This window comes from Ursus arctos, unplaced genomic scaffold, assembly GCF_023065955.2.
Source record: "Ursus arctos isolate Adak ecotype North America unplaced genomic scaffold, UrsArc2.0 scaffold_3, whole genome shotgun sequence".
Taxonomy (NCBI): Eukaryota; Metazoa; Chordata; class Mammalia; order Carnivora; family Ursidae; genus Ursus; species Ursus arctos.
In genome coordinates, this window is record NW_026622985.1 from 92,489,630 (window position 1) to 92,502,369 (window position 12,740).

Here is a 12,740-nt window from a genome sequence, read left to right on the forward strand (position 1 = left end):
ACTAGAAAGGGGTTTCAGAAGGAATTACTGAATGAAAATAGTATCTTCTTAAACTACATCAGAATTTCCAATGAATGGATTTTCTTTATGTTACTGAAATTGTTGAATGTGTTAAAAATGCACTTTATCAGAAGGTTCAGGAGCAGAGGACAGAGGTAGGGCTGTGCAAATTCGACACTTATAAACAAGTCCATTATCAGGGTCCCTGCCCTTCTTTCTGGGCACCGTGCATCTTAGACCTTGCTTGCCTCTCCTTTTTCATCCAAAATTATCTTTCTCTTTTTTCTTTTGTAGAAGAAGTAAGTGTCATCTATAATCTCTAGTATTGTTTAAAGCTATTGAAATAGTCCTAAAATATAGGACATTTTACAGAAGGTTGCTCAGTAAATCTAAGGTGTCAGATACATCTTCTCCATCAATACTCACTTCATTTGAATAGAGTTCAATGTGTTTAGAATGTGAGAGAACATGACGGACTGTTTGAGGGGATATAACAGGGTCTTTACTGTATTTATTTTGCAGATCTCAAGAGTAAATGGTATACTTTCTGGATGTCCTTTGAGAGCTAGGCATCCCCCAAATTAAATATATATTATAAGTATAATTTACTCATTTGGAGATAATTAAGAATAATCAATCACTGAATTTTCTTCTGTTATTTTTCCCTTTTGTACTGAACAGTGTTAGAACAGCAAAGTAGCTCAGTAGGAGTACCTACTGGCCTGGACCAGTCTGAGGATGTGTTTCAACCGCACAGTCCATGACATGTTGCCAGAACTCAAGTGTAGCAGGTCTAGTTGTCACTAACTACTGGAGAACAGCAATAAAAACCTGAACATCCATTGTGGAGATCCCATTAATATGTACGCCTAACTACTAATGACTCAATTTAGACTCCCATATGCAGAGTGACAGTTCCACTTTTCGAGTGTTTTTTCTCCCCTCTGGAATCTCAAGAAGTCCTCTGAGCTACAGCACTCGCTCAACACAGCCTCTTGGGCCTCTTCCTCGCCCAGGCTTGGCTCACGACTCCTGCCATGGTCAGGACTGCTGCCAAGCGTTGCCCTATGAAAGGGGTATTCAGGCACCTCCCTCCAGAATTGACTCTCTTAGAGTCATGTCATACTAGGATGCTGGTGTCATAGTTTATACATCATCTGAGATAAAGAAATGATAGAGTAAAATTAAGAATAATTTAGACTCCCTGAGTTAGTCAAGATCCAACCAGGAAGAGATTCAGTTAGGATCATTCAGGGAAGACTTATACACAATGGATCTTATGACAGAGGTGTGGGCAAGGTGCTAAGGAACCACAAGAGGACAGGGACCCAGAGTAGCAGCAACGGGGCTGCTACCACTCTTGGGGTCAAAGAGATGAGAGCATGGGGTTAGAGTCACATGGGAGCACAGGCTTCATTTCCTTGGAGACAGGCAGCAGAGGCAATGGCTCAGGCAAGGACTCAGTGGAATATATGGTTTGCAAGGTGAAGAGCCTGGACCAGGGACAACAGAGAATGGGAATAACTAAAGAACAAATGTTCCCTCTCTTTCTCTGATGATTCTAGGACTCCTTATTGACTGAACTCGGTTGGAAGCAAGAGGGCGTGGTTGTCCTGTTGATGTCGTCCATGCAGATAAGACTCAGAGGCCCAGAACAAGATGAGGAAGGATGGAGAATGGCTCTAGAGTAGAAAATACAGATATTTGGCACAGCCACTCTTGCCTATTTGTATCTGCCATAGTCAAGCAATCAAATACATTTCTTTTAATGCCGACAGTTGTCACTATTAGCCACAGATATTGGCGTGTCATAAAAGGCTGAATTTCACAGTGGTGCCCTTTGACTTCAATAGAAAATAAAAATGTTACTTCATAAAAGTAATAATGGGTCACACTTTGCATAACACTTAATATTCCTAAGTACTTAAACATGCTTGCCCTCACTTAATAGATATTCATAAAATAATCGATAATATCCACTGGCCCCATGCTATATTCTGGGTACTATTCTGAAGGATTTAATTCCCACAATTCCATTAGGCAGTCCACTGTATGGATTAGGAACATGAGACACAGTGAGGTCTCTAACTTGCCAAATAACAGAGCCTAGATATAAATCTCAAAACCTGCCCTCAGAACCATAATGACATACTATAACTTCTGATAAGTACAATGCAAATAGACAATAAATATGGATTAGTACAGTTATTTTGCATCAGAAAAAAACCTGAAGCTAGAGAAAATAAAGTGAAACGCTTTGGGTGGTTTTGAGTAAAGAATTTAACAATGGGACAGTAGTCTACTACTCTTAAGGTTAGAGCTCTTTTCTTTATCATTTGTAAGAAAGATTTCTTTCATGTTTCAAGATCATGTTAGAGCTAATGCAAAAAGTCAAATATAAGCAGCTAAACATAAAATGGTGCTTTCTAGTTTTCATTCGACATGGAAAAATATGAATTTCAATTTATTTCATTTAGATATACTTTGGTAGGTGTTGATGCCCAGCTCCTCAGCTAATGCCTCCGCATCTCCTGTGGGGAATGGCCATCATATCACCTTTACACCCTAGGGTGTATAGACCTCTTCTTGCTTTCCTTGGAGAAGGAGAGGTGGCACTACCAAGTCACACAGTTGCCTAGTGCTGCAAAATCTGTCGTGTTTGGATACAATTACATTATATTTTTTCATATTCCACTTAAGCAAAATACTTCCAAACATTTTTATGAGGGCTGCTGTTGATCCGAAGTTCATTGTCTTCAGCATGACCATAGAACAGCTTGAGTTTAAATTGGGTACATGTGTTCTTTACTTATTAATATTCTCTGTTGTCTGTAGCCCAGTGTCCTAAAGATTCATTTTCCTTAAGATGCATATGTATCTTGGGGTCTTGCAGACTCAGTGTATATTTTTAATTCCTTTAATTCAGCACTTTATGTTTTTACTTTTTTAAATGCCAACCCATCTTGATTTTATACTCTGACTTCTGTACTTCAAAAATTGTTATGGTCTCACATTGTATTGAAAATTAGTATTTATTACTTAGGATAAAAGTTCACATCCTTATTACGAACCAGTAAACATTGCCCAGCTCTGTAATATTCTGTCCTACCACTCTCCATTTTGCTCGCTGTGCCTTGCCCATACTGGCTTTCCCCCAGCAACGCAACTGAGTCAAGCTTCTTTTCATCTCAGGAATCTTGCACATTCTCTTCCTTTTGCTTGAACTACTAGTATCTCTTGTAGCTTGGCGAATTCCCCCCTTCATATTTTAGATTGTATATTAATAGTAGCTTCTAAAGATAACTTCATAAACTCTGGTTTTCATATTGAAATATTTATTTATAACAGCACGTTATATTTGGCATTTCAGCAATTTATGAATCCATGTCAATCTTTCTCATCATCTGTCGTTACCATGGACAGTAAACCCTATGGCATCAGGGATCATATTTCGTTTGTTCAGCACTACCTAGCTGGTCCTGAGCACAGGGATCAGCACATAGGAGGCGTTCAATAACCAATGGCTGAGTGACTGAAAGAATTTTGCTCATCAGTTAGATTTCATATTATCTGTAGCATGAACAGCATTTGGATTCCCCGTAATGTCTAGAACATTTTAACTTAATCTCCATTCCATGTCCTTTTTTGTCTCTCTTTCCCCCAAATCTCATCCTCCGTCTCTACTTTAGTCTACCTGGGCACTTTCTTGGACTACACTAAACTTCTCATCTCTGTTCTATTTTAATCCGACCTAAAATTTCCCACTTAGTTTATCTTCATTTTCTTATTTCAAAATTTAACTTTATTATTCAAATCCTTCATTGATTCATGCTATTTCCATGAGTTTGCATTTTCAACATGCGTGTTCCCTCCTTTCCCTCCCTCACTCCTTCCCTGTTTCCCTTACTTTTTTTTTTCCTTCTTTCCTTTTGTTTAAGGTCTGAGACTTTACACACATCATCACCCTCCCATTGCTCCTAGCCCCCGTGTTCACTTAACTAGCTATTCCTCACAATTATACCTTGAAAGTCTTGTGTTTACTTTTATTTAGAATGTGTAAATTCATACGCACAATGTCAATCACCATTCCTCCCTACAAACCCCCTCCCTCTAGCAAACACAAGTGACAAGTGATCTGTCATCTTCTGTGTAGTAAAGAGTTGGGGACTTTCTCCAGGATCCATCTTGTATTTACTTTGCTAAAACTAATTGCTCCATATCGCCTGTCTTCTGTGATAGCCTCTATTTTGTGGCTAGAATTTGCCCCTCTCTCTCCCTTTAGATTTGACTCTTTCATTTTAGTTTTCTGTCACCCTCCTTCCCCAAATCTTTGATAACTCAGTTTTTCCTTTAATATTCGGTCCCTGTTCTCTAAATCCCAGCTACATCAGAGCTCTGGGTTAGAGCCCTAGGTCTCCCGCCTGCCTAAGGTAAGAGTTCACATACACAACAGGAAGGTCTGTCTTCTCCGCTGGTGTGTAAATACACATGCATGTGGATAAAACTCATGAAAGGTGGGAGAAATTGGTAGAAATGGAAAAACAAAATATAGATTTTGCATGAAACTGATACAGTTCTACAATGTCTGAATATTATAATCAGGCTTAGTAAATTTTCTTCTCCATTGTAACTGGGTGACGGTCTTAAATATACATGAAATTGTTCCTTTAAGTGAAGATATGTTTATATAACATCTGCAGAATATATATTAATTCCTGTTGTAAAACATGATCTAAGAAGTTGTGAAGATTTCAACAACTAACCTCAAATTTTTTATTGGGATCAGCAAAGTTACCTGGAACATGGGTACAAATGGAGGCCATACACCATATGTATAAATATTTTAAAAATTGAAATAAAGTTAGAAAACTTTTCTTTCCTTGACAAATATTTTCCATAATGATCTGGAAGGCCTGGTTTGGATTTAAAATTCTCAGCTTCTTCTAATGGCATGCAAGAATATGGTAAACCCAGTCTTTACCCCTGTATACCTGTGTTTTCTTTCTATCCTTTCTCTGTCCCACACTGAGAGATCTTGTGAATACATGTGTGGACAGAAAGCCCTAGCTCTTCCCACACCTCTGCAGCCATGGCTCCTTGAACCTAAGGATGCTGTTATCTGTGGAAAGGGGCTTTCTCAGGAGAATAGACCTTGGGAAGAAGTTTGTACATGTCCTGCATACAGGTTTGGAATATTTGACCAGTGATTTCTGGTTCTAAGGAATCTAAATTATAGTCAAGAAAGGGACAAGAAAACTGGGGTTAAGGACATCACTTTGACTTACAAACTCCTTATCCTGTTGGTTGGAAGGAATATAATCAGTAGAGGGTTTAAGCCAAAGTCAGGCCACCCAAATTTCAAGGATCAGGGCAGGGACCACCCTTCCTCGGTTTAAGGGTAAATTTAGGGTTTATTAAGAAATTCTGCTTTGCACATAAACCAAGATACATTGTTTCTTCATCCAGAGCAAGAATTCAATGGAGGGCCTTAAACTGGGTGTAATTGTTTAGAAGGTTAAAAAAAAAAAACCCAGGGGCGCCTGGGTGGCACAGCGGTTAAGCGTCTGCCTTCGGCTCAGAGCGTGATCCCGGCGTTATGGGATCGAGCCCCACATCAGGCTCCTCCGCTATGAGCCTGCTTCTTCCTCTCCCACTCCCTCTGCTTGTGTTCCCTCTCTCGCTGGCTGTCTCTATCTCTGTCAAATAAATAAATAAAATCTTAAAAAAAAAAAAAGATGTTTAAAAAACAAAAAACAAAAAAACAAAAACAAACAAACAAACAAAAAAAAACAAAAAAACCCAAAACTCCCCAAAAACCAGTTTGTTTTCATTTCATAAAGGCCTCTGGAAACCTTGTGTATATCATCAAAAATCAATTTAGGTCCTTTCTCTTTTCTTTTTGATAAGTCTGGTAGGGGTTTATCAGTTTTATTATCTTTTGAAGAACTAGCTCTTAGTTTCATTAATCCATTCTGCTGGGTTTTATTTGTTTGCTTCTGTATCATTTATTTCTGCTCTAATCTTTATTATTTCCCTTCCCTTCTGCTGACTTTAGGCTTTATTTGCAGTTCCTTTTCTAGCTCCTTTAGCTATAAGGTTAGGTTGTGTATTTGAGAATTTTTTTGCTTCTTGAGGAACGCCTATTACTATATACTTTCCTCTTAGGACTGCTTTTGCAGCATCCCAAAGGTTTTGGACTGTCATGTTTTCCTTTTCATTTTCTTCCATGTGTTTCTTTAAATTCTTCTTTAATTTCCTGGTTAACCCATTCGTTCTTTAGTAGGATGCTCTTTAACCTCCATGTGTTTGAGGACTTCCAAATTTTCTCTTGTGCTTGACTTCCAGTTTCATAGCATTGTGTTCTAAAAATATGCATGGTATGATCTCGATCTTTTTGTACTTGTTAAGGGTTGATTTGTGACCCAGTATGTGATCTGTTCTGGAGAATGTTCCACATACACTCAAGAAGAATGTATTCTGCTACTTTAGGGATGAAGTGTTCTGAATATATCTCTTAAGTCCATCTGGTCCAGTGTGTCATTCAAAGCCATTGTTTCCTTGTTGATTTTCTGTTCAGATGATCTGTCCATTTCTGTAAGTGGGGTGTTAAAGTCCTCTACTATTATTGTATTATCATCAATGAGTTTCCTTATGTTTGTTATTAATTGATTTATATATTTTGGTGCTCCCAAGTTGGGGGCATAAATATTTACAGTTGTTAGATCTTCTTGATGGATAGATCCCTTAATTATGATATAAATCCCTTCATCTCTTATTACAGTCTTTGTTTTAAAATCTAGTTTGTCTGATATAAGTATGGCTATTCTTTTTTTTCTTTTTATTTAGTTATTTATTTTTTTATTTTAATGTTTTTTTATTATATTATGTTAGTCGCCATACAGTACATCCCTGGTTTCTGATGTAAAGTTCGATGATTCATTAGTTGCGTATAACACCCAGTGCACCATGCAATACATGCCCTCCTTACTACCCATCACCAGCCTATCCCATTCCCTGACCCCCCTCCCCTCTGAACACCTCAGTTCGTTTCTCAGAGTCCATAGTCTCTCATGCTTCATTCCCCCTTCTGATTACCCCCCTTTCTTTATCCCTTTCTTCCTCTACCGATCCTCCTAGTTCTTATGTTCCATAGATGACAGAAATCATATGATAATTGTCTTTCTCTGCTTGACTTATTTCACTTAGCATTATCTCCTCCAGTGCCGTCCATGTTGCAGCAAATGTTGAGAACTCATTCTTTCTGATAGCTGAGTAATATTCCATTGTATATATGGGCCACAACTTCTTAATCCAGTCATCTGTTGAAGGGCATCTCGGCTCCTTCCACGACTTAGCTATTCTGGACAATGCTGCTATGAACATTGGGGTGCATATGGCCCTTCTCTTCACTACATCTGTATCTTTGGGGTAAATACCCAGTAGTGCAATGGCTGGGTCATAGGGTAGCTCAATTTTTAACTTTTTAAGGGACCTCCACACTGTTTTCCAGAGTGGCTGTACCAACTTGCATTCCCACCAACAGTGTAAGAGGGATCCCCTTTCTCCACATCCTCTCCAGTAATTGTTGTTTCTTGCCTTGTCAATTTTTGCCATTCTAACTGGCATAAGGTGGTATCTTAGTGTGGTTTTGATTTGAATTTCCCTGATGGCTAATGATTCTGAACATTTTTTCATGTGTCTGTTAGCCCTTTGTATGTCTTCATTGGAAAAGTGTCTGTTCATATCTTCTGCCCATTTTATGATTTATTTGTTTCTCGCGTATTGAGTTTGAGAAGTTCTTTGTAGATCTTGGATACCAGTCTTTTATCTGTAGCATCGTTTGCAAATATATTCTCCCATTCCGTGGGCTGCCTCTTAGTTTTTTTGACTGTTTCCTTGGCTGTGCAGAAGCTTTTTATCTTGATGAAGTCCCACAAGTTCATTTTATCTTTTGTTTCTCTTGCCTTTGGAGATGTGTCATGGAAAAGGTTGCTTTGGCCGATGTCGTAGAGTTGCTGCCTATGTTCTCCTCTAGGATTTTGATGGATTCCTGTCTCACATCGAGGTCTTTCATCCATTTGGAGTTTATCTTTGTGTATGGTGTGAGAGTGGTCAAGTTTCATTCTTTTGCATGTAGCTGTCCAATTTTCCCAGCACCATTTATTGAAGAGACTGTCTTTTTTCCACTGGATGTTTTTTCCTGCTTTATCAAAGATTAGTTGCCCAAAGAGCCGGGGGTCCATTTCTGGGTTCTCTATTCTGTTCCATTGGTCTATGTGTCTGTTTTTGTGCCAGTACCATGCTGTCTTTGTGATCACAGCTTTGTAGTACAGCTTGAAATCCGGCATTGTGATGCCCCCAGCTTTGTTTTTCCTTTTCAACAGTTCCTTGGAGATTCGGGGCCTTTTCTGGTTCCATACAAATTTAAGGACTATTTGTTCCAGTTCTTTGAAAACTGTCCTCTGTATTTTGATCGGGATAGCATTGAAAGTGTTGATTGCTCTGGGTAGCATGGACATTTTAACTATGTTAATTCTTCCGATCCATGAGCATGGAATATTTTTCCATCTTTTTGTGTCTTCTTCAATGTCTTTCGAGAGTAATTTATAGTTTCTAGAATACAGATCCTTTACGTCTCTGGTTAAGTTAATTCCAAGGTAATGCATGGTTTTTGGTACTATTGTAAATGGGATGGATTCCCTAATTTCTCTTTCTTCAGTCTCATTATTCGTGTATAGAAATGCAACTGATTTCTGAGCATTAATTTTGTATCCCGCCACATTACTGAATTGCTCTATAACTTCTAATAGTTTGGGAGTGGATTCTTTTGGGTTTTCCATATAGAGTATCATGTCATCTGCGAAGAGAGACATTTTGACTTCTTCTTTGCCGATTTGGATACCTTTGATCCCTTTTTGTTGTCCGATTGCTGTTGCAAGGACTTCTAGTACTATGTTGAATAATAGTGGCGAGTATGGGCATTCCTTGTCATGTTCCTGATCCTAAGGGAAAGGCTTCCAGCTTTTCCCCATTGAGAATGATATTTGCTGTAGGCTTTTCAGAGATGGTTTTTATGAGATTGAGGAATGTACCCTCTATCCCTACACTCTGAAGGGTTTTAATCAGGAAAGGATGCTGTATTTTGTCAAATGCTTTTTCTGCATCTATTGAGAGAATCATATGATTTTTGAATTTTTCCTTCTGGATAAAATCTAAGACACTGATCAATTTGCAAATGTGGTACCACCCTTGCATCCCAGGGATGAATCCTACTTGGTCATGATGGATAATCCTTTTAATGTACTGTTGGGTTCTATTAGCCAGGATCTTGTAGAGGATTTTGGCGTCCATGTTAATGAGGGAAATCAGTCTGTAATTCTCCTTTTTGATGGGGTCTTTTCCTGGTTTGGGGATCAAGGTAATATTGGCCTCATGGAATGAGTTTGGTAGCTTTCCTTCTGTTTCCATTTTTTTGAAATAGCTTTAGGAGAATAGGTATTATTTCTTCTTTGAATGTTTGGTAGAACTCCCCAGGAAAACCATCCGGGCCTGGAGTTTTGTTTTTTTGGAAGTTTTTTTATCATTGACTCAATCTCTTCATAATTAATTGGCCTGTTTAAAAAATCAATTTCTTCCTGTTTCAGTCTTGTAGTTTATAGGTTTCCAGGAAGGCCTCCATCTCTTCCAGAGTGCTTAATTTATTGGCATAAAGCTGTTGATAAAAGTTTCTAATAATCCTTCCAATTTCATTGGTGTTGGTTGTGACCTCTCCTTTTTCATTCATAATTTTATTAATTTGGGTCCTTTCTCTATTCTTTTGGATAAGTCTTGCCAGTGGTCTGTCAATTTTATTGATTCTCTCAAAGAACCAGCTTCTAGTTCTGTTGATCTGCTCTACTGTACTCCTGGTTTCTAATTCATTGATTTCTGCTCTAATCTTGGTCAACTGCTTCCTTGTGCGTGGATTAGGTCTGTCCCTCTGTTGCTGTTCCAGCTTCTTGAGGTGAGAATATAAAAACTGCATTTTAGATTTTTCTATCTTTTGAGTGAGGCTTGGATGGCTATGTATTTCCCCCTTAGGACTGCCTTTGCAGTATCCCAAAGGTTTTGGACCATTGTGTTTTCATTCTCATTGGTCTCCATAAATTGTTTAAATTGATTTTTGATTTCCTGGTTTATTGAATCATTCCTGAGCAGGATGGTTCTTAGTCTTCAAGTGTTTGAGTTTCTTCCAAATTTTTCCTTGTGGTTGAGTTCCAATTTCAAAGTGTTGTGGTCTGAGAATATGCAGGGAATAATTTCAGTCTTTTGGTGTCGGTTGAGACCTGTTTTGTGTCCCAGAACATGGTCTATTCTTGAGAATGTTCTATGGGCATTAGAATAGAATGAGTATTCTTTGGTTCTGGGTGTAGTGTTCTATATATATCTATGAGGTCCAACTCATCGAGATGGCATTCAAAGCTCTTGTTTCTTTGCTGATTTCTTGCTTAGGTGATCTGTCTATTGCTGATAGTGGAGTGTTGAGGTCCCCTACTATCAGCGTATTTTTATCTATATGTCTGTTTATTGTAGTTAAGAGTTGGCTTGTGTATCTTGCTGCTCCTCTGTTGGGGGCATATATATTTATAATTGTCATATCCACTTGTTGGATACATCCTTTAAGAATAATATAGTGCCCTTCTGTGTCTCTAACTATAGTCTTTAGTTTAAAATCCAATCTGTCTGATATGAGAATTGCTACCCCAGCTTTCTTTTGAGGTCCATTGGTGTGAAAGATGGTATTCCATCGCTTTACTTTCAGTCTGAATGTATCTTTAGGTTCAAAATGAGTCTCTTGTAGACAACAATGGATGGTCATGTCTGCAACCCTGTGGCGTTTATGGGGGCATTTAAGCCATTTACATTGAGACTGATTATTGAGAGATATGATTTTAATGATGACATGTTGCCAGTAAAGTCTTTGTTTCTATAGATTGTGACTTTCTGTTCTGTATCACTCATGGGGCCTTTTTACTTTTATAGAACCCCCCCTTAATATCTCCTGTAGGGCTGGTTTCGTGGTTACGAAATTGGTCAATGACTGGCAATTCTGGAAGGTCTTTATTTCTCCATCAATTCTGAATGACAGCCTTGCTGGATAAAGGATCCTTGGCTGCATGTTTTTCTCTGAAAGAGCTTTAAAAATGCCCCCCCAACCCTTTCTCTCATTCCAGGTCTGTGTAGACAGGTCTGACATAATTCTGATGCCTTTGCCTTGGTACGTGAGAAATTTCTTTGCCCTGGCCGCTTTCAATACTGTATCCTTGCATCTAATATTTGCGAAATGCACTATGACGTGACGTGGCGTAGGTTTGTCGTGGTTGAGCTTGGGAGGGGTCCTCTCTGCCTCTTGGACACTAATGTTTGTTTCCTTTGCTAGATTAGGGAAGTTTTCGGCTACAATTTGTTCAAATATCTCTTCTAGACCTCTGTTTTTCTCCACCCCCTCGGGGATGCTGATGATTCTCACGTTGGAACGTTTCATTGAGTCAGTAATCTCCCGTAACCTACATTCCTGAGCGTGGATTTTTTTGAGTCCAGATTCTATTTTAGCTTTCTCTTCTACTAACCCATCTTCCAATTCGCTGATACGTTCTTCTGCCTCATTCACCCTGGCCGTCAGAGCCTCTAGTTTTTACTGCATTTGGCTCATAGAATTTTTAATTTCTGCCAGATTCGCTCTCATTTCTGCCCTTAGAGATTCTATATTCTCATTAACATTTTCGTTAATACTTTTTTCAAGTCTACACATCATCTTGACCATTGTTACTCTGAATTCCATTTCTGATAATTTCGTTATATCCATATCCATTAGTTCTGTGGCAGAGGCCACAGACTCATTGTCTTTTCTTTGCTGGGGGGGATTTCTCCTTCTCGTCAGATGAGGAGAGTTTGCGGGGTTGTCTAGAGCCCAAAGTATTGACCGGGACCCAGGCAGTGCGTACTTGTTTTATTGGGATCTTAGGGATGTGGGCTTCTTGATTTTTCAGCCGGGCTTCTTGATTTTTCAGCCTGCCTTCTGGGGGAGGGTACTGCCTCACCGATACTCAGGCAACCCTGTTTGGGTAGAGTCTCCGTGTCCCCTGTGAGGGGGGATGGGGATGGGCACACTGTGAGCCAGTATTTCCAGGCTTTTATTCTCTGGCGGCTTTCCCTGGTGATTTGCTGTGCGTCTTCTGAGAGTCAGAGCAGCAGTGGCCAAATCTCAGTCTCTGTCTCAGAACAGAGGGATCGCGGGCCGTTCTCGACTGATGTTCTGGCCACTTTAACTCTGTTTCTGTTGGTGCTGCTCAACCCTGCAGCGTCCCAGGATGTGTGCCCCACACCTGGCGTCCCAGCCTTCACTTCCAGGGCCGGTGCGTCTCTGTCCTTTGTGTCTAACACCGCTAGCCACCAGCCTCCCCCGCGCACTCCTGGAGCTCCCGGTCTCAGTCCGGTTCCAGTGAGTGCCCCGGAGCTCCGGTTTTCAGTCTGGTAGCACGTGTTCCCCAGCTCAGGGTCTCAGTCTGCTCTCTCGCTGGTGCTGTCCGGGAGTCCGCCAATTCCCCCGTGCAGGTGGCTACCACTTCCTGGCGCCCGAACGCGGCGGCTCCCTCCCCCTTCAGTTTATCTTCCAATATCTGTGCGTGGTTTCACGGCTCCCTGCTTCGTACCTCAATACTCAGCCCTGGAGATGTTCATTTGTAGAGATCCAGATGTAT